The sequence below is a fragment of the Antrostomus carolinensis genome, unplaced genomic scaffold, assembly GCF_000700745.2.
Source record: "Antrostomus carolinensis isolate BGI_N321 unplaced genomic scaffold, ASM70074v2 scaffold49723, whole genome shotgun sequence".
NCBI lineage: Eukaryota > Metazoa > Chordata > Aves > Caprimulgiformes > Caprimulgidae > Antrostomus > Antrostomus carolinensis.
In genome coordinates this window covers 23178-49545 of record NW_010305416.1, presented here as the reverse complement: position 1 = coordinate 49545, position 26368 = coordinate 23178, and the positions used below count along the sequence as shown (strand labels likewise).

The 26368-nt window shown below is 37.5% G+C and overlaps 1 protein-coding gene across 1 annotated transcript in view; it reads left to right on the top strand.

The window, feature by feature from the left end:
- Nucleotides 1-6: 6 nt before the first annotated feature.
- LOC104522472 (protein AF-10-like) overlaps nucleotides 7-26368 on the top strand; it is a gene marked incomplete at its 3' end in the record, with an annotated part of 38176 nt that continues 11814 nt past the window's right edge. The window contains exons 1-3 of the mRNA XM_010164777.1: nucleotides 7-47; nucleotides 3574-3653; nucleotides 18338-18392. The remainder of the gene's footprint in view (nucleotides 48-3573; nucleotides 3654-18337; nucleotides 18393-26368) is intronic.

Here is a 26368-nt window from a genome sequence, read left to right as displayed (position 1 = left end):
GCTTGTCTACTGCGACGGGCACGGCTGCAATGTCGCAGTGCATCAAGGTGAGTTGGCAGGCGAGTGCCAGCTCACCCGCTCTGGCCTCCAGCCTCGCTGCTTCCTTCTTGGTTCTCCCTGTCCTCTTCGCTTGGGCCTGCTTCCCTCCCCGCCCCCCCCTTGGCCGTTTTTCTCCCCTTCTTCTCTCCCTCCACCCTCCCAGCTCCTTCTTGTCACCCATAAAGTCTGTTTCCCTGTCTCTGGGGCCACGTGCTTTCTGGCCTGCCCTGTCATCCTCTATCTTTCCAGTCCTGTCTGTCTGCCTTTTCCCTCATGTGAGACTTCCTGTATTATGACTTCCTATATTATGGCTACGAGGAAAGGGAAAACCCCCTTCCAGGTTTTTTTTCTTCTTCCTCCTTCCCTTGTACCTTTTCTGTGTCTGTGGTTCCCAGTCCACCTTTGCACCCTGTTAACAGCCTCAGCTACAGCAGTCCAAAGACTACCTAAAGCTCCTTTCCTTCTTTGCGGAACTTCTTACTAATTTCTGTTCTGACAATTGTTGCTGTATTTCTTTCTCCTATGCTTGATAATAATTAGTTGAGGGGCATCTAGTAGATGAGGAGGATTTAGGATTGGAAGAGAGCAGTGTGTAGGAAAGACTTAGTTGTCATGTGATTTCTTCTTCTGCCTGCTTCTCCTTGAATGTCATTTGGCTGATGTTGCCTGGTAGATGAAGAGACTTCCTGTTGTGGTTCTGCAGGGGGAGGGTGCTAGTCGCTGGATTTGTTTGGATTAGTGGAGGCTGGTTGGTTGGTTTCCAGCTCAGCTCAGGAGCTGGCATGTTCCCTCTATGTGTGATTGTTTTGTTTCTGTCAGTGGCTTGACCTTTCTTGTGAGAGCAGAGGGATAGAGTGGGTTCTGCTGCTTACATAGTAAGAAAGGAAGTTATGATGACTTTTGCTTTGAAGTAGCAGAAATAAGGAATAAGATGGTAGTTTCTCTGTATCAACTCCCAAGCAGTCATATGAACTCTGTGGCTGGCTCTTTGACTGCTTCTAGATGGTGAACAAATCGGAGGAGACAGAAAATCCTAAATCCAGTTCATTAGTCTGAGTGCCCAGCACATGTGAAAATACTGCTAATGTGTGTCTTATGTTTGGTCTTATATTGTGTTGAAGATGATCAAGTAACTGCTTGTTTCAGGTCATTTATCGTTATTTCATGTCAGTTTACAAATAGTAATAATTTAGGAGACCTGCAAAAAAATTCAGTTATCCTTGTTAGTGTTGGATTGAATACAAAGGGGAGCTGACAGGATCTGTGAAATTGGTCCAGTTTTGAATCAGCTTTGTTGTCTTAAGAGCTGAGTAGTGTTAACCAGCAAGTTTGTAGAATCTTAGGATCATGAAAAAGAATGCTAAAACATGAATAGTTTTAGAAGTCATACTTGAACAAGCTATTTATTTTGTATTGTTTGGGCATCTTCCTTTGCATCTAGAGCCTTTCAGTGAAAGAATTTGACGATAGCAGCAGTTGGAGCTAATAGTGGGAACAACAAAAGTCTGTTTTAGGAAGTATTCCTAATATAGAGACACATTTCAGTAAATTGGGTACAAGAATATTGAACTTTTTTTTAAGGTGAGGTCCAGATCTGAATTTGAATCTGGCAGGAAGTGTGCGAAGTACTGCTTCTTCTAAATCCAGATGCTGCTGGAAAGGTCTTAAGGGAAGAACTGTATGTTTTGATTTACTCTCTCATTGATGTTTTACGTTTTGGATTTGATGCATGTGATGAAGGTGGTAGAGGAAGCGTGTCCACTCTTTTTGTAGTCATTCTACTGTAGAAAATGTAATAGTTCTCCTGGTTAAAGTTAGTAGTCCTTATTTGAATTCAGACAGAAGTGTTGCCCAGGAGACTTTGATATCTGCATTTTTTGTTATTGTAATTATTTTTAGTTCAGAGGAAACTTTTTTTCAAGTGTTAAGTCATTGGCAAGTTGTGGAGGACCAAATCTCTTCACGTGTTTACAGAAGCTTTGCGTAGTAGTGGAGGTATAAACCAAGGGAAGTCCTGGAACTCAGTAAACAGTATCCCAGTGCACCAGAGCTCAAACCAGTGGTGGGCTTTTTTAAGCTCTAGATGTACTCTGTTATGTTTGCAGATATGAAAGTACTTCACTTCAGCTTTGGTCTTTGCCCAGCTTGTGTTGCCTTTGGATCTAATTGCCAGCCCTGTCTCTGAGTTGCATTCTGTAATTAGTTTCTTACTCAGCGCTGTCTCTTGCTAATCTAAATGTGTGGTTGCACGTTTAAAGTCTCCCTCTTAATTTCTAAGGAGGAATTAGAAGTCTCTCTCATCTGTGGTTAATACAGATGCAATGAAAACAAGATGTTTTTTTCTCGTGTTAAGGAACTATTGTACAGTAGAAAGGGCTTATCAAGATGGTTTGGTCTGTCAGTACTTGGATAATGTATTTGAAAATCTGACAGCTGATCTGAACATGACTACGTGTATATGTATAAAATAAGAAATGATTTCATTAACTTTCCTTCATGGAATGGAAGGTGTGTTAGCCAGACAACATTTTTTATACTACTAGTGCATAATTTTTTTTTTCAGGCTAGCACAAAACCAGTGGTATTTTTGCATATATACTAGAAGATACTAATCTCAGCTTTCCTCTTAACTGTTAGTTTATCATACGTATGTATTTTTCTTTTCTAGTTACACACTTAAACTGGATTTTCTTATTTTTTTCTTCTTCCCTCAGAAGTTCTTAAAGTGTCTTGATCTGTGCATTTCCAACATGAACGGTACTGCCAAATTACTAAACTCTTTTTCTGTGGAACTTCTTATCAAACTCCTGTTGTTTTGTTTTTTTATATACTATAAAAATACAGATGACAATCTTGCAGAGAAATCTGCATGTCTCAAACTTTCTTTCCTAAGGATTTATGTTGTAGTCTGGCTACAGTTGCAACTAATCCTAACCCTGATGCTCCCTTTAGTTTGTATTTACAGCTCCCTATGAATTTTCAGGGGAAAAATAAAAGCAAACTTTTAATCTTTATTCAGTTTATTCTTGATTTCCTACTTAAGACCAGTTCATTTATTCCTAAAGAGTGCGATAACTTGATGGTAGGTAAGTGTGTGTATGTATGTCTTATGACAAACGTGGATTTTTTTAGTTGCTTTTAGTTTTCTCTTAAAAATACTTCACTATAAATGATGGGTGTTTGTTATTACAAAGTGTTTTACCTGTTTTGCTGGTAAATAAATAACAAAATAGGTCACATATGAAATATTGCTGCTTTTGAATGGTTGTATTACTTTTCAAGCTAATCAGTATTTTTTTTTTTTAATTTAAAAAGGTTATTTAACAAATTTTGCATAAATTTTTAAGTGGAATCTTATTGTACTTCATTTCTAGTGGCACTGTGATAGGATTTCATGTGCACTGTGTAGATGCCACTTTGACTTATTAAAATGATGTGAGATCAACTAATACCAAGCTTTTTTTGTAACATTCACATTTGTAGTACTGTAGTGCTGCTTGTGTTTGCTGAAATATTTTGTCTTGTTCAAAACAGCTTGCTATGGAATTGTTCAAGTACCCACTGGACCTTGGTTTTGCAGGAAGTGTGAATCTCAGGAAAGAGCAGCTAGAGTGGTACGTGCTTTGTTCATTAAGTAATGCTGGTTATAATGCTTGTGTTGATAATATTTACCCAAGTATCCCAGTAGTAGTAGAAAATAGTTTAGCTTTTTTTTTTTTTTATGGAAATATGTAACTGTCTTGAAGTATTCTGATAATTTCTGATGTGTGTGTTTTAGTTTTTTTTGGGGTGTGACTTTTTTGGTTTTAGTGGGATGCGTTTGTGGGGTTTTTTTGTAGTTTCACAGATTATTTTCTTCTTATATGTGGTGTGGGTTTTGTGTAATTTTGTCAGTTTAATACTTATATAGTTAAGTATGGGGAGGAAATAGAATCTATGTCCAGTTTTCTTTTACAGCAGCTTTAGATTGCCAGTTGAAAGCTTCAGTCAGTCTAGGAACACTTAACCAATAAGTAGTGTTCTTAAATTTGAAATCTAATGCTTACTTGGAATGTGATACTACTAACTGAAGAAACATTTTCTTTCTCAGTCTTATCTTTCCTTTTTAATGGTAAATATTGAGGATTCAGATAATCCTTCTGAACAACAAACTCCACCACTTTTTCTTGATTACATGAAGTTTTTTTTTGTCAGACTTGTATGTTATTAGATCAAGCTGCATGATATCAGGCATCTTTAGAAAAAGAGAATCACGTTTCTCAGTACTTGACACTTCTTAGTTTGTCTTCCAGTGAAAGATAAAGAGAGAGTATTTAGAAAGACTGAGCGGTTCTTTTACCTCTGAAAATGTTTTTCATATAAAAATTGGAAGAGGAGGTGGTGCAGCACCTTAGAGCAGGGTGAATATTATTTATAACTTTCATATCTAAAGACAAATGAAGAGCGTGAGACCAAGTTTTCACTTGCAGTGACTGGTAGAATGTTTACATGACCTGTTTGCTGTACCTGTTTCCTTTTCTAATATAAAGTACTATAGAAATGGTAGGATGACTTAATGTTGTATGAATTTTTGGCACAGGACTGAAGAATCTTGTCCCTCTACTTTTTCCCAACTTGCCACTAATGTTTTCATAATGCTCTAGTAACCTAGACGTTGTTACTCCTTCCAAAGCAGACCTGTTGGTTGGAGCAAGTGGATTGCAACAGAAAACCAAAACCACTGTCCTTTCTAAAGAAAGGCTGTTTCTTTTCCTGGGAAGACCATCAGCAGTTTAAAGTTTTAAGAGTAGCATTTTTAAAATGTTGTTGAGTTTGATATATAGAGGTTGACAGAAAAGGAAAAAAATAGAGAGGGGGAAAAGAGGGGCTGATAGCTAGAAGGAGGATTTTTCTGGTGCATGATAAGGAATTCTCATCAGTATTTAGGATATAATTATTCCTGGCTTCTCCTGACACAAGGAATGAAGGAGAACTATACTGAGTTCTAAAATAAACAATGTCTCACTGCATTCTGATCATTATCTCGATTTTACCAAAGAAAATAGCTTTGACAGGCATTATACTGCTTTTCTTTACTGTTTGAAGGTAAGAGGGAATAGTTATGAACTTAACTGAATTTGCCCAGTGTATTCTATTCTTGTTTCCACCTAATGGGGTCTGCTTACGGTACAATTCAACAAGCAGATTATAGATACTGTTTTGAGGGGAAAAAAATCTTTCCAGTTTTTAATATAGAATGAGGTTTAAATGGTTCTCAAGTGAAACTAATGGCATGTGAGGTGGAACAGATTGGTAACAGTTGAAGTTTTAACAACTACTTGTATGTTAGTGATTTAGAAACGTGGTGCCTGTCTCTGAGGTGTCTTGGAGAAGCCTTTAACATTCAAAAACTAAACTGAAGCTCTGACTTCAGTATGAAAACTAGAGCTTTTTGGTAACCACTTTAGCAGACTCAGAAGTTGTAATGCACTTACTTGCAGAAGCAAATATCCTTATCACTGTAGGAGACTGAAGCTTAGCTTTTCTTCAGCCTTTTTCCATAGAAACAAAACCGGAATTAAATTAACCATATTATGTTGAACATGCTTCTACTTACTTATTTTTAACCTTTAAAAAGACCTGAGTCTGCCCTCAAGGCATGTTTTTCCCTGATGATGCTATGTTGTGTATTTTTGGCGTGTTGTAGGTTTTTAAATTTTTTTTAAGCTGCAGTTACTGGGCAAATAAATAAATTCTGATAAGAGACTAGGGTTAATTGCTTGCACTGAAGTTAGTCTGGCTTTAACAACTGAAAGAAACAGACTAACTCAGGAGCATGTAACTCAAGTAGGTGGGTCACCAGAGAAGTTTGCCTAACAGCAGGTTAGAGCAGTTGACTTCCTATATGCTTCAGCTGTTATAGGCTGATGTCTGCTGTGTTCCTGTTCTTTTGTATGTTGCTGCTCAGCTGGTACAAACTGCTTGTCAGTGAAAGTGGTGGCTGATTTTTGCACAATTCCATACCTGGCAAGTCATACTGAGACTTGACTCTATCAGGGTCTCGTTTTTTCAGTACATGAGAGAAACTGCTATTTTTGTAAACCTGAACTGTTTGGATGATGGACATATTGTGGTGTCTGGTAATTATTTGACTCACCTTATAATCATGCAAACATAGTACTTAATAAATATACGGTTGTAATCCCAGTATGCACTTTTTACAGTCACTGTGTAAATTTTTAACTATTGCTTGAAAAGTCTTAGTTTTCACTAAATCAGCTAATTTATATCAGCTGACCTGTGCTGGTCAGCTAATCTCTTCAACATGGGTGGCAGCTGCTCCTGGCTCTGCCCTTTTGATGTCTTCAGATATGCCTGAACTTCTGAATCCAAAAGCTGGGCAGGTACATATTGATGTAGGAAAAACTAATATTAGGGTCCTTGTGAGGATGTGTACATATGGAGTAGTATGTAAGGAACTTTGTGAAGTTGGATGGTGCATATGTGTTGTCCAAGGGCTAATAGTACTGGTATCCACAGAGAGACTAGAGAAGCCAAGTTTAGGAGTTGTAGCACAACTGTTGTCCAAAAAGACTTCTCCCCATTGTCCTGCTATGTGCCAAACATCGTTCTTGTTGGTCTTATTTTAAGAATGGTTTAATTATAGTATATAGTGGGGTATAAATAGACAGTGTGTTTATGGTTTACTACAAGCTACTAGTATTCATGCTTATCATGAGGGAGCTGGAATAATCCTTGCAGCGCAGAGGCATCCAAAACTTGCACAAACAGTTAGCTAGGTCAGGCTTATTAGCTACCTGTAGATGCTGGTCCTTGTGAATTCAGCTTGATTCAGAGGGACCAGGAGGTCTCAGTACTGAACTTCAGTGTTATGAATTCTGGGAAGTTTTACTACCTGAAGCACAGCTCAGCTTGTGCATGTGAAGTCATGTTGCTTACAGCGTTGCAAGTGAATTACTATGCTGTTGATCTGTTTCACTGGAATATGTATATTATCATTGCATCTGTAAGAATCAGTTTGGACTCGGTACAAATTGCTCTAACGTCATAAAGGTGGAGTTTTTTCCACTTGGCATTTCTGTGTTAGGTTTTTGTTTTGGGTTTTTTAATGGGGTAGGTTATGAAGTTGAATGCAGTACTGGCCCAGAACCGAGTCATCACGTTTGCATGACGCTACAGCTGGCCTAATAAGCCACCTGTATTTTAGTTCTGGGGAACGTGTTGAGGGGGCTGTGACTCCCTGTGGAGCTGGCCACATAAGATTTGAGAATAGTACCCATCTGGATCTCAGCTGAATCTAGCGTAACTGGAGTATCTGCACTTGCAGATGTGTTTCTTGAAACTCAGTGTGGGGACAGGAAGACTGTCATTGCAGAGTCAGTTTAGATCATACAGAACTTAGTACTTCAGGATTCAGAGCTGTAGAAACACAGCTATGCTGTTTACCTCCAAAGCCAGTTCAGGTACACCGTGCTCTCGTAGTGATAGGTTCCTGCTAGTAATCCTGATAGACCTGAGCTGTTCCTATGTCCGCTGCGCAGATAATCCACAGTCTGAACACTTGAGTTGTGTGGTTTTTGGGTTTTTTAAAAATATTTTAATATAACAATGGTGGTAGTTCTCTTCTCCAAGTTTGCTTTTTTTAAAAAAAAAAGTCTTTCATCACATGCATCCACAAGTTTGTTATTGCAGAGTTGCTCATGAGAGGTGTATGATGTATCCATAGTTTAATGCCCCACACTCAGCATTTATGGAGTATAAAATAACCATGGGTGTAGTATTACTTGCCTTTTGCCTAAACAGAAGGAGGCAGAGAAGGAGGAAATAGGAATGTAGGCTTTTGATATGCAGATAAGTTTGTCATCGGAGCTCTGACAGCTTTGGCTCAACAGGTTGTCTCCAGGGGAATGGGATCTCTGTGCCTTTCCTTAGAATCTGTTTTGGTGTGGTTATTAACACCTGTATCTGTAACCTGGAATGCACACTGATAAATATGGTCACAATAGAGGTAAACTAATCTTAATTTTAGAAGAAGAAAACTTGCTGTTTTCTTTTTCTGCTTCAATTTGAGATACTGCCCACCAAATCATTCAGGACTAATATTTTATGTGTTCTCTTTGAAAGTATATTTTGACATAAATCTTAAAGTAATTTTGAAATTAACTTTTTAAAATGTGTATCTATAATTTTCCTTAAAGAACATTTTACACAAAGATATTACTACAACTACTTTTAAGAATACTATAATGAGTAATAGAAAAGTTGCTTTAGTTTTGAGCATACTACAGAAAAATTGACCTATGTGCTTTTGTTATTTGTGTGGCTTTTACACAGCGGTAGAATAGTAAACTTCTAAGTAAGAGAAGGAACAGTGACTGTAAAATACAAATTGCTAGTAAACTTTTTTATAAAAGTGAGAAACTACTACTTAGTAATAACGTCCTCCTGCTTCAGCCTTCTACTGCCAAAAAAACCCAAAGAAAACACCCAACAACAGAGTCTTGTCTTTTGTGAATGGCTGTGCAGTCTTGAAGGCAGTGTATGTATATTTGTAGCTGGATAACTGGAATAAAAACTCTGCCTAATGATACTTAGGCACAGCATGTGAAACAACTGCTTTTATTCTGAAATGCTGTTGATTGGATGATGAATGTTTCTTGTCCATTACATAGATGGGTGAGTGTTGTTTACTTTGCATTTCATGAGTAGGAGAAAATATTTTTTCAATTTGTGGTGGGTTTTTTTTGTGGGGTTTTTTTTTTTTTTGGTATTCATAGTGATTAGAGACCCGTAACCTGATTGCGCTGCAACTCAAAGGATGACAGAATTGCTTAGGATTTGGCAAGATGCTGTGGAAGTGCAGTATAGTTCTGTGCATCTTCCTATCCGATGGTGAGCTGAACCTTATGCACAGTGGCATTGTGTGCTGTGCATGTCACAGTGGGAGTATTAGTGCTATTTCTGAGTGTCCTGCCTTCATGCCTTTTTGTGTGCTGCATTTTTTCCCTGCTTGTATGCATACTTGCTGCTTGGTTTCTAAATACACAGCTGGGTTCATAAACTTATTTTAAACTTATTTGAAGAACTTAATTACAGCAGAAAAGGCCTGCTATTTTTTTTTTTTTTTTTCAAACTTAAGCTAAACTGATTATCTGCAGTTCACCTAAATGTACATCTTATTTTTGCAGTGATTTGTACTTACACTGTGCTAAATGTGGATACATAGAGTATTCAGGCTTTAAAACACAGTGTAAAATAATTCAGTCACTCAAGTACTACTTGATATAATATAACAGGTATTTTAGTAAATGCTCAAAAGGTTCTGTGGCAAAATTACTAACCAAAGTGAGACTAGAGCAAAACATTTTCCATTACAGGAATTGCTTAATGCTTACACAGAACTATTTTGTGACTATTAGTTTAATTGCTAGAGTGTTAAATTACTGGCAGAAGTTGCTAGAGTAAACAAGGGAACTCCTCAACTGCAAGGAGCCTTAAAATGCATGCTAGTGTTTTATACCTAGGAATTTTTAGGGTACAGCTGTGGTATGTTGCAGGAGGACACTGAGGTGAACCGTTGGACACTGTGTTTTCTTCAGCTAGGTTGAGTTGGGTCAGTAGCATACTTTCAGCCTAATAACAAAGGCCTGGGTGTTTAGTTGGAAATCCAGCTAAACATGACAGGTATTTCTCATGCTTTGCATTGAAGATCAACGGGTGAATGTTAAACTTTGTGTATGTTTATAATTTGGATTCCTGTAACATCTAGCAGGGCTTACTGGTCTTAAATATGTAGTGGGAGATTTATGGCTTTGGACTTCCCAAGTTGGAGTAGCCAGATCTTGATAGATGCTGTCATCACTGTGTTACACTGTACTCTGTGTTATCCCTCTTCTAGTTACCTTACATGTGTTGAGTAAAAATATGACTCAGTGTCACCTGTGTTACCTAGTGACTGGATGGTTTTAGAAGAATGCTGATTTGCATGTTGAGTGCCTCTAATCTTCTTGTCATAGTCTGTAAATTTATTATCTGCAGTAGATGTTTTTGACAGAGCTAACTGAACCTGCATATATTTTTATCTCATGCCTTGATAAAGAGAACTAGGTTGAGTCTCTTTAATTTATCCAGGTTTAAACCCAAAATGCTTCAGGTAGTCAGTCTGTTTTCTTTTACCTGTCAACTGTCTGCTTTAAAAAAAGTTCTCTCCTTCTCCTGGGACAGATGACTGAATAGAAATGGGGCAGAGATTTGGCAAATTTGTCAGCATCGATAAATGATTATTTGAAGATGGAGATGACTTAATTTCTTAAGTTGTCAAGTTGCAGAACATAGCACTTTCGAAGAGAAGTACTGACAGTATGCGTTCATTTGCTCTATTAGTGGTGTCAGCCAGTTGGGGATTCTTGAATGTGGTAGAAGATATTTTGATTCCTGTTGGTTCTTCATTGTGGCTTATAAATACTGGAGTGTGATGTGAATCATAGGTTGGAAACATTGGAACTTTAATTTGCTTCTCATCAGATACTTTGGTTGAAAAATTATGTAGTTAGCTACTTGCCGACAGTCTCTTAATTGTCTGGGCCATGTATTCCTGTAGAAGCTTTTGGAAAAGGGATTATGCAATTAATCCTTTTTGCTGTCCTGAACGAATGAAAAAGGAAGTTTTGGCTCTGGCAAGTATTATAAAGCATGGGTGTAAAAATCAGAAATAAACTCTAATGGGAATTTTAAAAGTACTAATTGGTTTTAAGGAAAAAAGCACTAAAGATTAGTAAAGTATCAGAGTGAAAGGATTTGATATGAATAGATAGACTAAGTTTGGTGTGAGTAGAGGTTCAGTAGTTTCAGCAGCACCTGAGAATGCTTGTGAGTTTTATTGGACTTCCTGGAGGCTTCAAGGGCTGAGAGGATGATCTTTTCTGGTTCATCTTTGCATGTTGGCAGTATCAGTTTTGCTTCATAGAAGATAGGTTGAAGGGTTGAGCAGAAAAATGGAATATCACTGGTTTCTGAGGGCTGGGGTAACTTATTGCCAGCAGATGTAGACGTGGTCAGTCTGGTACACATCCTGTTGCTGGGTCTGTTTTTGTACTAACTGCCTGTGGATTCTGTTCTATTGATAGAATTTATTCCAAGATCTAAAATTCCAGTATACTGGTTTGCACCATTCTGCAAATATCTGTGGGTTTTTCTTCTTCTGGTTATCTAACCTTGCAAAAATTGTTTCTTTGTAGACTCTAGGGCTTTTATTCTTCTGTAGTTACCCCCTGATTAGCTGAACTTGAGTTAGGTTTTCTGTTAAGTATAATCTAGTTGTCTGTTGTGTAATTAGTACACCTTTATATAAGTGTCTTTAGAATATGGTGTCTCTTTATAGAGGGAGGTATGTTTACACTGGTTGTTCAGTACCATATTTGCCTGAATCTAACACAAACTAGTCACTAAAATGACCCCCAAATTTTCTAGGTTTATTAGGGGGAAAACAGAGTTTTTCTTATTTTCAGTGTTTTTGTTCCATGTGTGCATAGTATTTTTTTACACTTTTTTTTTCTCTATCAAAGAAATGGGCCAAAACAGTAGGGGGAAGAGGGATGTAGAAAGAAAGATAGGAAAGGAAGGTGAGAAAATGTAAGACTCTTTCCTCTGGAAAAGATGGGATACTAATTTCACACCCTTTGGGAGAGAAAGAAAATAAGTAGCAAAAACGTGTCAAGCGTAGAAGATAATTTTTCATCAAAACAGTGAATAAAGAACTTCAACTAGTTACATCAAGGTAGGATGATGTATGTGCAGCATTGGCATAACTGAAACTCTAGACATGATTTATGATCAGCTTTGTATCCAAAGCTGTTTTCTAGTTATAGTTTGTTTTTTTTTTCAGAATTTTTATGTTTTTGACAGCAACAGGTATGTGCCTGCCAGTGTTAAATTGTTTCATGTTAACTGAAATAACTACCCCTATGGATGTCTTTACCCTTTTAAACAAGTTTTTTTAACCCACATTAAGCTACTACTACTTCAGATAAAACAAAGTGTATAAGACTGTCTAACATGTTCAAAGCCTATGGAATATCAGTGAAGGCAGGTGAAGCTGTACCACAGAACTTGGGAGAGGAATATCTGGATGTCTGCAGGTTTCTGGAACTACCAATGGATGGGAGACAAGGTTGCTAAGAGGATGAGAAGCTAACCACCTGATCAGCTGCTTTGCTTACTGCTGGAAACTTGTCCGTGTGCTTTGGGGGAGTGTGTTGAGTTAGTGCATTTTGATATATGCAGAAATACCCAGCAGCATGGTATGCTGCAAAATAGATCTGTTTGGAAGCAAATTCAGAAGTAAAACAATAAAATGACTTCTGCTTGGCAGCTGACTTTCTCTTCCTAAGTTAAAGAAAGTTATAAGAATTTGATGGAGTGTGTGCAGGATTTATTGTCACTAAAATGTGAACTAAAACTCGCAACAAAACCAAATGGATTTAACAAGTCTGCTGCTTGATTAATGATTAACAGGAGCAGCAGAATAAAATGTTTTGTATGTCAGGTTTTAACTCCTGTTGATGGAAAAAACTGAAAGAGATTCAGTGTCAGGTTTCAAGTCTGTGATGTGCTGTTTTGTTTTTTGTAACTTTAAGGATCATGTATTGCAATCTCTCAAAGTTGTTCCTTTCAGTTAAATACTGGGTTTTAAATTTTTTTTTTTGTTGTTGTCATTATGAAACTGTGATTCTGTGATCAAAATGTACTTTGTATTAAAAAAACTCCAACAAAGCAACCCAAAAACCCAACTGTGTTCCGGAAGTGTAAGTGTTATGCTGTGTATAGTCCAGCTTGGGAGGGAAAATAAGCTTGTAAACTAAACTATTTGTATATATGGCTGATGCCTGTTGAAAGGCTTGGAATATACGCATGTTAGGGAAATATGAAAACAAAATTGGCCTAATAAATATATCTGGGCCTGGGTCAAAGAAATATGTCTATATGGCTACCGAAATTAAATTATTCTGTTTCAGGTGTGGTGTGTGGTTTTATTTTTTGTGTTGTTTAGTTCGTTTTCTTTTTGCAGGGTGTGTGCTGGTGTGGTGATGTTCCTTTTGTGTGTTTGATGGTTGTTTTTTGTTTTTTGTTTTTTTTTTTAAAGCCCTTGGTTGGAATTCCATACTCACAGACCTACAGCCAACATAGACAATGGGTTGCATCCTTGTTCTTCTCCCTCTCTGTGTTCCTGTTACATTATTTATCTGGTGTTGTAGTTAGTATGGCCTTATGGAAAGATGGCTCAAAGAAAGTAATCTGGCTGAAAAAAAGGTATTTTATTTTTAGCTTGCTGATTAGGATTTACATACAGTCAAATGAATGCTCTTCCCAGAGCAAGGGAGGCAGTAGGAAGTACCCAGCAGGGGATGGCCAGTGACCATCTTTTGGCATCAGTATGCAATTATCTTGGCTTAAAGTGAGCCTGAAGTAAAGTCAGGTGGAACTGCAACCTAGTTTCTCAGCTAACTTTTAGGAACTGTGGCCTCTCTTATCTTCTGTAGGTCGTCTTGTGTTATTTAGGTTAACAGGTCGTATTGAGACACATAGTTTATTGCCTCATTGCGATACTGGGAATTCAGTCCTGCAGGACTTGACTTGGTTGACAACCATTATTCAGGTGAATGCTTCCATTGGCCTACCTTGGACCAGAGTTCAGTAAATTACTTAAGAATTCCGTGACCTCTGTTTTCTTATAACAAGAGACAGCATATAATGGATGTCTGCAGATAATGCTTTATGAAACTTGCTCCAAATTTACAGAACCCTGAGGGAAGAATAGTGCTATATTCCTACTGTTCTTTTTTTCTCCTTTCCTACTTGTATAGTCTTGTTCCTATCTTTCTTTATCTTCCATACTTGTTACATGTCTCTTGCCCTTTCTCTTAATTTCATCATGAATAAGGTAGTCTGTTGGATTGAACCAGCTTCTCTATGCCTTTCCTTCATTTCTAATTGAAAAATTGTGGAGTTAAGTTAAGAAAAAAAAACTCCGGTAATTAGATTTGTCTAATGTTATCTATTGCTGGTTGAGGTAGCTGTTAGTCCTGGTTAAAATGCAAAGGCATATTTATCTAAAATAGAGGGAAAAACTTTGTGTTATAATGCAGTGGAGACAAATTGGACTGTAACTAATTCGATATAGGAAGATGGCTTTATTTAGCTCCTCCTTTACTTCTCTTACTTTGGTCTTCTGGTCCTGGAACTTTTCTCTGATGGGTCTCTTTAGTGGATATCCCTGCTACTTATTTATCTTTTTAAATTTTACTGTTCTCTTTTATTTTTGGTTATTTCTACTTTTTAAATAATGGCAGAAAAAAATTGGTTCCTTTCCCTTCTGCATGAGCCTCCCATGCTTTTGAACACTTTAGGTTTCTGCTGGGTGACTTTTGAAGATTGGATCCCTCAGGAGACATTGGGTTTTTCATCAGACCCAGGCAGTCTCAGTTTGCCTGGATGCTAAAGTTACAGGATCAATCTTCTTTCACTTAATTAACTTGCTCAGAAGTGAGTTGTGACAGCCACACTGTCACACTGTTCCAGCTGCAGAACTTTGAGACTGGTTTCACTTTGTTCTGGTATGGAAACCACTACACACTTTAGTCCTCTACAGCAGACCTCATAGTCTGAAGTCTGCTGAGAGTTCACCTAAATTTTGCTTGAACAGAAGCTAGATCTGTTAACTTAGTCTGTTCCACCAAAGAGCTGCAAAATGAGATGTTACACTCCGTAAGAACAGGAAGGGAAGGGACAATGTCACTTGCTACAACTTCAGTCTTTCTTCAGTCAGACTCTTCAGGAGTCTTTTTCACTCCTTCAAATCTAATTCCACTGGCTGTACCTACACCACCAAATGTACTGGTGCCCCTCCCAACTACAGAACTAGTGCCCTTCAGCACAGCAGCGGATGTGGTTGTTCTCTTGGGTGACAGGCAGCCTCGTTGGTGTTCACATTTGCTCTGTCTGACCTGATGATGTTTATCTCGGCTGTTGATCAGTCATAGGAGCTTGCCCTATTTATGCTGTAATATCTTGTGGGTGTCATGTCTGCCCTTGCTACCCCTTCCCTCCTCAGCTTGTTTAGTAGTTCGTCACACTTTTGAATGCTCAGACAATAAATCTGTGTCAGAAATCCTTTGCCAAGGCTAAGCCTTAGACTACACAACTGGAGAAGAGCCCTGATGTGGTCCGTGTGCTCATATATTAGAGATCATATGACCATTGGTACAAATGATCAGATTATTCATTATACTGTGTTGTAGAGATCAAAGCTTTGTTCTATCACACGAGTTGTATGTGATGTGACATTCAGTAGAGAGGTTCAGCTATTGTTCACTTAAACTTCAGTCTGTCCATGAGTAAACTGGGCGAAGGAGACACAGTGTGAACAAAAACATTCAAATAAGAAATTGCAAGTAACTAGACTTCTGAGATACATATACACCCAACTCTCTCATTTTCTTTCTCCTACAGCATCCTTTGTAACAGTTACTTTGTAAATTCTCAGCTGAAATTGTCACTTTTCTTGGAAATGCTATATTGCTGTGTAATTTTAGAGCTAGTAATAAAGCATTGGTTTGAAAGGAACAAACCAAACAACAACAAAAAAAAACAAAGGAAAAATTCTCTACTAGCTACTTGTCTCAAGGGATGAGGCACACTGTTTCCACCTTGCAAAGCTACTGGTGTTACCATGTGGCACCTATTTCAATTTGGGAGAGCAGAAATGAGTCACAGAACCTGAGGGTGGGGTGGCTGGGAAGGAGTTAGGGTCATAACCTAGAGGGAAAAGTGGAAAGGGTCACTGTGTGGTGTGTTAGCTTACTAGGATGCCACTTTATTGCAGACTGTAGGCACCAGAAGGGCTGTGTGTCATCAGTGGGAGTATCTCTGTGCAGTTGCCCAGCTCCAGGAGGGCTGAGTGCAGGGCACGCTGCTCCCTGCCAGCGAGAGGGTACTCTGCAGAACTCCCTGTGCTCAGGTTTTCTTTTGCTGTCAAAGCTCCCTTCTCCACTTCAGGTTTTTGTTTTCTGTCTTCTCGGACTGGTTGCGTACTTAACTCTTCTGTATAAAAAATTGGTTCAGTTCCTTGCTGCTCCGTGTCCTGTGATTATTTAAAATTTTTTCTTTTATCATAAAGTTTGCTTAAGAAGTTTGTTAATTCTTTAATTATCAATACTGCAGTGCTATGATTCCCTACATTCAGTTTTGCTAATGCAACTGATTGTGTTATTATGCTTAAATTGCACCAGTGATATGCCCTGAATTAAAAATGTGGTTTTTTTTAAAAAAGAAGTTTGTTTCACTCCATTTCACTCATCTGGCTTAAGATGCAGCCCTACAGATAGTTGAGTCAGCAGCTAAGGGAGTGGTGGAGGGAGAAGAGAACCTCCAAAACTGGTTTTGCCACTGGTGAAAATGTATGTCAAACTTCTATAGGCTTGCAGAGGTGGGGCAGGGTAGGCTATGTTAACAGCTTCTCTTGTCTCAGTGGTAGATAGATCATCTCTGCTCACTGGTCTTGAGCTGCCAGTTCGTAGCTTTGAGGTAGGAACAAACTTTATTGCGCTGTCACCATCAATATGTATGAGGCTTCTTGCTTTGAGAATCTGATTCAGTGTATGGGGAATTCACTGAAATGAACCTACCGCCACTGAGTGTTTCTCAGCACCCAATATTTAATGTTTGAAAACTGGAGTGTTAGGATGCAGCTCACATACATACTGCATATGTAGGATTTTGTTTAAAATGAACTGATGAGTTCATTTCAGTTGCACAGAAGTCCTTATAGTCTTGACTTTAAAAAAAAAAAAAAAAATGTAATGCTCTCAGTTTGCAGGCAGCTTACAGAATGGTTTAGAAATTTTCAACCACTTTTATCTCTAAATTTCACCATAGGCTTAATACTGCATTTCCATAAATTGCTGATCATTTTAGTGGGTGAATGTGAGGGAGGGATGAGTGAAGCAAGAGATGAAAAGCAGCAATCCTAAAGATTCTTCTTCCTGTGTGTAGCTGTCTATACCAATATACTGAGCAAAAATAATTTAGAACATTTATATTCTACCCTTTGTGAAAGCCTCTTTGCTGCTAATATCAATTTTCTTGCAGGTTAAGAGGAATAGATAGTCCTGAAGATGTACTTCAGCCATATGAATTTCAGGAATGGAATTTCTCATTCCTCAAATAAGTTTGGACAATCTGTTTCTGAGGCATTTAGCATCATAATCTCCTTTATCTGCTAACTTGCCAGTTAGCTGGTAACAGAGAATGGTACTGTTCTGTTCAGAGAACACAGGAAAGATCTGTACTGATGCCAGATGTCCCTCTCCGTTTGAAGGATGTGGTGTTAAGTTTGCATCTGATGATCAGACTGTTCTTCAGTTTCTTAAAAAGCTTGTTAGATAGGTATTCTTTGAGGTGTCCCTAATTTGGGAATTCATAAAGGAATTCATAGGGTGATTCCTAGGTATAGGATCTTCTATAATGGTGTTCCTTTGCATGTCTTTTGGAGCAGTTGAAGTGGGATGTGAGTCAAACCTGTTCCATATCTGTCATCTCTGAACCGATTTGTAGTTGATTGACACTGTTCTAGGACACTTAGAGGTAAACTTGATATTAGGAACTTGATCGAGGCAGCAATAACAGAAAGATCGTATTGTTGTGATCCTGGAGTATGTCAGAAGACTATGATGTCAAACTGCATGTTGCCAGACACGCAGTCTTGGAGAATTTCAAGGATGAGTCAACTTCTGACCTCCTTTTTCTGAGACAGAAAGTGACATTATATTTCATCTCAGAATAAGTGAGAGTCGGCAGAGACTGTGAAGTCAGCTATAGTACGTGCACCTGTGCTAAGATATCCATGGCATGTCTTTGTGATTGACCACCTTAGTGAATACAGAGATCCTAGGAGAATGAAATAAAGTAGGGAGTCTTTGGACTGTGCCCAAGTTTCTTATCAAGTGAGTCTACCCCATGCTAATGTTTACAGAGACTTGTCTCCAGGAATAAAAACTTAGAGGTAGAACTGTGAGTAGCTTTAATATATATAATATTTTCAGGATCTGGAGGAGAAAGCTTTGTTTGTGACAAATTAACATGAATATTCAAGTAAAGGTTAAGGGAAAACACACCCATTCACTTTTAAAGAATGGTTGCTTCCTTAATGTCAGCTAACAGTTTTTATATCTGTGGTTTATTTTTCAATGCTTCTGTGATCATTTATTTTTTTAATTTTATTTTTGCTTTTTTTTTTCCCTAGAGATGTGAATTATGCCCTCATAAGGATGGTGCTTTAAAGAGAACAGATAATGGGGGTAAGTTTTATTCTTATTTTTTGTGACCTCTCTTATTTTGTATGAGGGAAATAAGTCTGTAAAAAAAAAAAAAAAAAAAAAGAGAGATCCTAAGCATGAATGAAAACACTGGCTGGTTTAGAAAGACAGAACTATTTCACAGTAAACTTTATTTGTCCAGTTTAGCTTGAATTTAGTTTGAGAACTTCAATCATTATTGTTTGGTTTTATTTTTCTAAAAATAAGTTACAGTGAAGGAGAAACTGCATTTTAACATAAGATTTTTAATGGGTAAAAGAATACATTTTAGGTAGGTTTAGTTGGAGTTGGAATGTTTATAGAAAGCTGTTGAAAGTGTACCATTCATGGAGGAAAGTGGAATTCCTATGTCTGTAGCCCAGACTGAATGCACCAGTGCATTTTCAAAGGATAGCTCTTTCATGGCTGATTTACTAATAGATTCTGTAACAAAGAACTGAGAGCTGGAAAGTTGCAGTAGTGATTACCTGTCCCTTGCATCTTTTTAATTTCATAATTCAAGTTATCATCAGTTCTGCTCCTACTGAGTAGAACTGCTAGAGAAAAGACTCCAATAAATATCCTGTCTTGATTATGCTTATATTAATAGCTGGGTGATATGAATGAAAAATTTCAATTAACTTTTCATTGACTTCTGGAATTCCTTCTTCTCTCTTTAGTACATACTTCTAAATTCCTGTCCATCATCTATCTGTAAATAGCATGGTAATTTTGATACTGAGCCCTTTCTTTTGTGAGAAGAGAAAGTCTGATCAGGATTCTGGATTTCATTTCGACAGTCTCTGTAAATTGTGTTCTGGAGATTTTGTGCTGCATACGTAATATTCTAATTAATTTATATCTTGACTTGGCTTAGTGTTGACATGGTTGGTGCAGCTTTACTATTTCTGTTGCAGTTGAGTTGCAGGAACACAGAGCCTGCTTGTGTTTGGACTGATCTACTCTTTCACTTGTCCACACTTTGACTGCAATGTACAGCATACACTCTAGCATTTACCATTCTGTGTCTGCTTATCTCAAACACGTTAGCGAATTTAGTGTCATTTGTGAGTGTTGGGAGATTATATTAAGTCTGTTGTCTGTGTGTCAGTGAAACTACCATCCTAAGTGCTAGCCCAATACTTTAGCCTTAGAACTATTCTTCCTCTCGGACAGGTTGATGCGTGGCAGTGTTGAATTAATTTCTTCAGAAACGGCAGCTGGACACTTGCTATTCTAGGAAATAAGTAATAAGAAAGCCGCAAACCTCTTAAATATACAGTAAAACTTGTGAAGTGTGAAGTACCTGAAGTGTTTTGTGCTTTTATTCTTAAAAGTAGTGTTTTGGAATTCCCTGCTATTCTGTATGGTAATTTTGAAACTTTTTCTTTACATAAAGTCTTGAGAACATATCAAAGATCTGAGCATCCTGTTAGTTGTCTCTCTTATAGCTGTATTAATTGTAATTGAATTCTTGTCTGAAAGTGAGGTACTATCTAAGATTGAAATTATTTAAATTTAAATAGCAGTGATGTTACACTGTAGGAACGGTATTGTCCCTACTATAGTTTTCATGACCAGTTTTCATCAGTGATAGTGTCATAGTGAAAATTTCATAGCAGAGAAGTCTTAAGATTTTGTACTTTACCTTCTGGAAACATCCCTCCCTTAGTAATAGATCTTGTCCATGGTGTTGAATACAGCAAATTCTACCTTATGGACCAGAAGTCCTTTAAATAACAGCTTTACAGAGGATGTGAACCTTGGAAAAAAATGAACTCTGACTGGTGTTGCATTTCAGAAATCTACATTCTTAACCTGTAGCTTTCCTTTCAAAGAGTTGCCTAACAAGGGATTGTGCCAGAAGAGTTTCAAACTTAAGGAAATATCAGTGAAGGTCATGTAATAGACTTTCCAGTTTAAAATTATATTTACAGTAAGCTAATACTTAGAATTTTTTTTACACTGTTAACACCATTTGTTGCCAAAGAAGATGATAAAAAGAAGAAACTTTGAAACAAACATTTCTGATCAAAACCTTGTAAGGATTCAGCTTTAGAAATTTGTAATTACAGAGCCTTTCTGTAAGTATAGAAATAATTAAATCATTTTAGCTTTTCAAGAACAAGTGAAAAAATTACTGATTTTATGTCAGTGAAATAAAGTTAGGCTTCTTTCTGCCTTCTGGCAACAATTAACTTCATTTTGTAGCCAGAAAACCACTGCAGTTGTTTTGAATATGCAGATAGCTTAGCTCATACATGATCTGCTGCTCTTACAGGTTTGGTGGTTTTGTTTTTTTTTGTGTGTGTGTAACAGTCTTCTGGATATTTACTTTTTAATAATGTGAGGAAATGTATTTTCTTTGGGTGTTGAAGGTACTGTATTTTCTTTTATGTCATAGATCTTAGTGTTTTTTGGTCTACTGAGCTTTTAATATAGGGTTTCCACTATTTTCTTAACCTGCAGTAAGATGCTGTTACTGCAAGGAGGGTCTTTGCTATGCGTTATTTCCTCCTTCTTTGTGATGGTCCTAGCATTTAAAACTTTTTTTTTTTTTCCCCTGGTTTCCTTTTCAGTTAAATGAGTCAGTTCCCTGACCCAGCTGACCATGGGAATGCTGATTTAGGGGAATGGCCGGGACTATTCTTTTAGCAGCAGCCTGTACATTAGCTGTCTTAAGTCAGTTGCACAACTGTAACTGAAAGCAGCCCAATATTATAGCTCTTACATAATGGTGTTATCTTGCTTTTAAGAACTGTGGGGCACTATAAGATGTATATGACAAAGTAGTCTGGGAATCAAACTTAAGTTGTTTTTAAATATTGCTGACTGACTAGAAAATATAAATGGTGGTGTATGGTGTGGTTGTGTTGGTGTCCTGTGGGTTTTGTCATCCCTCCTCCTCGCTCCCCCTGCTCCCCAAGTGGTGAAAGATCCCTTTGTGTGCATTCTTCCTCCTCCTCTCTCCCCCTTTACTGGCCTGCTACTGCTTATCTGACTTGCTGGAGGTCAGCACTTCTTTAGACCTGCTTTTGGGGTTTTATATATCTGATTGGAGACATCTACCTTAGTTGTGCTTATCAGTACAGTTGCTGATGGGTAATGTTGGGTTTTCCAGTATCACTTATGGCAAATACAGAGTTACGGTTTTCAATGATACCATAAATACAGCATTCTTGGAGAAGTACTGCCATGGATCTTACACAGAACTTGAAAGTGCCAGCCTGAGATAGTAAGAGGAGAGTAGTATATCATGGAGGCAAAACAACATTTGGCCTGCTCTCTTCATCGATATGAACTGGATTCTTCACAAAGTTGTTCTGTGCTTTCTTAGAGCACTTTCCCAGCCTACAAGTATTTATGCTTTGGGACTTCTTGAACCAGAGATGATATTTTTGTGTTTAATGGAACAAGAGTCCATCACATTATCGATGTATCCACTTCTGTATAAAGGTCTAGTGTCCATAATGTTGTGTGGCAGCATTTTGCAGTTGATCTGTACAATGTGTCAAGATGTATGATGGCTTGTTTTGAACCTTTTGCCTCACAGTTTTATTTGATGCCACTGGGCACTTGCTAAGTGATAGGAAGTGACAAAGAACAGTTATTCTATGTTCACCTTTTCAGTATCTCTTCTGGCTTTGTAGACCTCTGTCATATTCTTCTTTTGTCTCCTTTTCAGGATGAAGGAGCCCAGACTGATTGGGTATTCCTTGTACAGAAAACTGACCATCCCCTTTCCCCTTTTCTGTATGTCTTCCAACTGATACATGATCCTTACCAGAGCTGAACGTGAAATTTTAGAGAGGCAAATCTACTGTACATGATGCCATGGAAACTCTAGACTGCCAAATGATTGTAGTATGGTTTAATGTTCCCTAACATACACTACTAATGTAATTACGGGTCACCATTTTTTGGTACAATTTTTACTCATTAATTAGAGAATATTTTCACTAGCCTAAACATTCACACTACCTCAAAACTAGGTCAGATCCTGAAACTGGAACAGAAGTATTGATTTTAGCAAGACTTGCCTGAAGAATATTCTTAAAATTGAGTGCACTGTTTTCTGCATTCCCTCTGAAAACAGAGGATAAGGGCAATTTGCATTTTTTGGGCACTAACTCTTTTTGCAGCCGTAGTTAACTCTTGACTCTTTAGGTTATCGGAGGTGGAGTGGGGTAGGCTATGTTCAGTTATCCTAGGTGATATTGATTGTACTAGGCAAATGCTTTCTAGACAGTGTTGTGGAAACATTCCACTTGCTTAGCACTGGAAACTAATACAGATGGTTCTGCACCAAGTTGCTGGTATGTCTAGATGAGGAAGGACTAAAGAGTTAATGCGAAGTGTCAAGTAGAAGTGGCATCTTTTGTTGCTCATAACCTTTTTGGTATACTGGAGGGTTCACAGATGCCTGCCTGTTCTTGGCTTGGTGATGGTGGCTGCTGTCACTGTAATCAGAACCTGTAGCAAGCCCAAAGAGATAATTCTGTCTGGATTTGGGCAGAATATGTCCTAGTTTGCTTCAGTGGTCCCTCCTGTGCTCTCCATTGTCAGAGACCTCAACTGACCCTGAACAGAAGCAGCTAAGTTCTGGTTGCACGTGTTTGTTCAGTCTCTTTGCACTGTGTGAAAATAGTCATTCTGCTCCTGCACTTGCACAGATCTGGGAAATGCTATAGTTGGATTTAGCACAGTGTGGCCTGGACTAATACCCATGGTGTGGCTTATCTGTCAGTGGGTTATCCGTGCTGGGGATTATTAGGAGTTCACTGTATATAGCTGCACATTGGATTTAATTTATTTGTTGAGAGTAGAGGGACATTGCACGGTTATGATCAGGGTGATTGTCAGAAATTTTAGGAATTAAGCTTTTAACACATTTTAATACATTGTACCATTTTGTTACCTAATATTTGTGACTAAGAGCTATGGTTAAGTTTTGTCAACAAAAAATAGTCTTCCCTACATGTGAAGTGGAATTTGTTTCTACGTAAACATTAGGAACTTTTCAGTGTTCAGAGACTGCAGTTCTATAAATTCTGTTAGGTTATTTACTGGATTTCATTTTATTTATTTATTGATAGTGAAAGTAGAAAAGTAGGATTGAGTTGAAAAATTCTCTTGGAATACATTTATTCACAGAATTCCTTACTAGGTTTGGTATTCATGTTCATTTAGGGGCGCCACTGTGGTTTTAAATACATGACTGAATATAAAAGTTTTTTAAAAGGAGAAAAACTGATATGTATATGAGTTGCTTATTGATTTGCTGTCTTATGTGTAAAAAGGCTATTGAAAGAGAGATTAATTTTTCTTTAGCTTTGTACTCTTTATGTAGATTAGTAATTGGACAAAATATAAACTTTTTTTGAAAAAACAGAAAAGCTACAAGTGAGCATTTGTTTGAAGATACTTGAGAAATGTAGGCTGTTTGACAGCTTTGGGCCTTTTCAATTCAGTAATGTTTCTTTAACTGTTGCAATAATTTCCTTTGGGTTTTTGACACTCAGTGAGGAGGAAATAAAATCATGACCTTTTGAACTGATTATAGTTTTTTGAATTCCAATTCTTTTATCTTCTCGTAATACTGAGTATGCAGTCTGTTTTGGTTTTTTTTTTCTTAAGCAAATGGTTCAGTTGTGTCTAATGCTGTGCATCTCCTGCTTAAATAGTTTTCTTACAGTAATCTTTGTCCACAATTTTCTGTAAGCTTAAAAGGCTTGATTTTGCTGTAAAAGTTGTTACTTTGAAATCTGATTCCAGTGGATGATGATCAGGAATGCTGTGTAACAGCATTCTTTGTGTGACTTTTCACCAAGACTGTTTTCATGCAGCTGCTTGGGAAAAGGCCAGCTAACAATGCCGTGGTTTTATGTCATCGTATAGGCCTCCTTCCCATCCCCTGGCTTAGCACTGGGATCTCCCAAGTCTATAAAAACATCATATGCTACGTTTTCCTATTGCTGTTATTAGAGTCAGCAGCTCTTACTGTCAGGTTTACTATTCTGATGAATTTTCTTGCTGATGAAAATCTGCTTCTATGCTAGTAGCTCGTTCTACCATCAGTGGGACAGAGGAGAGCTAGCACACTTTGTTTGGCTGTAGGTGACCTTACTTCCATGCTTACTCTTTGTGGCAAAAGTGACTAGTCTTTTGGTGCTTAGGAAAAAGATGATGGTTGTTTGCTTCCTTTTCTGTTTTTCTTCGCTACTACCTGGTCTTTATATAGTGAAATGAAATCTTCTTGACCTCCTTTAAGTTGAAAAGTTTTTTGGAGGAGTCTACAGACCTTTCTGAGTTCTCCAAAGATGGAGATTCCACAGCACCTTAGGGCAACTAGTTCTTAATGACACTTGTTATGGAAAAGTGTCTTCCTTATTCGTTCTTCAGGGAGAGCTGCTGTACCTCTGTCTCTTTTGATTCTTCCAGGTGAGCTGGGTGTTGGTCTCTGACAATTTTATATTTCTTCACAGGTGAAACTTTGGACAAAAGAACATTTAAGCAGTTGTGTACGGGATCTCTTGAGTCCTTGTGGGAGCTGATGCTGGAGTTAGGCTTCTTTTATGATGTAGGCGTTTGAGGCTGGTAACATAAGGGTGCTGCAGCCGCCCCTATGGTTAAATTTTTATTGGACAGGTGGTCAGATTATCTGGGATCTAAAGATAAGAGATGGAAACCAATGGAAAAGGTCCTTTGTCCTCAGTTCCCTGGGGATTTACTGACCCCTTTTTCAAAAAGTGTATTATTGTTGTGGTACTTGATTAGTTTCATTATATAGATACTGGTTTTGTTACCGTGACAGAGAGAGGTGTTCAATTGCTATCTGTTCTATAACTGTCCTGGATGTGTGCTTTATATTTTGGAAATCAGAATATATTAAGCTTGTAGATTTCTGGCAATATTGTTTAAATTTTTTTTATAGCAGTGAAGTAGTATTCAGTTAAAGTTACTTCTGAAGCTTGTTTCTTGTAATGAAAATTCTTTACTTACCTAAACTTCAGTTGGCTTAGTAAGTGGGGGTTTTTTAATGTCTCTGGTATATTTTGTATATTTACATAATACATTTTCATTATAAGTAAGTGTAACTGGAGTACAGGCTTATTAATGTCTGAAGTAAAAGCTTTTGCCATCTGTTCATGAGTAACTGACTGAAGAAGTTTTTTTTTTCAAATTTCAGTGTCACTTTTCTGCTAGTTTACTGGCTTTATTAGGTGAATGGTGTTTCTATTTGAGTTAATTTTTTTCGAGGAGATTTAAAGATAAATGTTCACAATTAACACCACGTTAACATTTATTTATCTGTCTTTAGTAAGATGACTTTGGCTTAAGGTGGTTTTCGAGTCTTAGAAATATCCTTAGAAACACTTATTCCCTGAAGATACTTCAGGTAGAGGAGAGAACAAAAAAAGACTGCATTTTTTTTTTTCAGTCTATTAATGATAATTTTAAAATGATCTGTTGGAACTGTTTTTAAAAGCAGCTCAAGTTTGCAGTTTATACTCTCTTTTCCCTACTCTTTTATTAGTCACATACTTTTTCTGTGTGGAATAATTCTACAGACTGTTTGTGAATAAAATGATGAAGCAGCACAGATACTGTATTGAGCTGCACGTATGTGTTGTGTTGATTGTGACTATAAGAGTTGTGTGTGTGCTTTCATTTTCTATACAAACTACAACTACCAATTTAGTAAATGGGGAGGGACAGCAATTGGTTGGCAGCAGCTAGAAAAGATTTGTACTTTATGAAAAGAATAAAAAGCCCTTATGCAATTCCAGACACTAAATACCATTCCAGTCTCAACAGTACTACTGTAAATAAGTACAACTTTATATTTAGTTCAGTTTGTATAGTGTCAAAGTACAGTTGAGTGAAGAAACTAAGAACCTTTAGATTCAACAGAGTAGTTAAAAAGAGAAAATCTCAAAACTGATAAAGGTCTGCAGTGAGGCAGTATGGTGTGGATT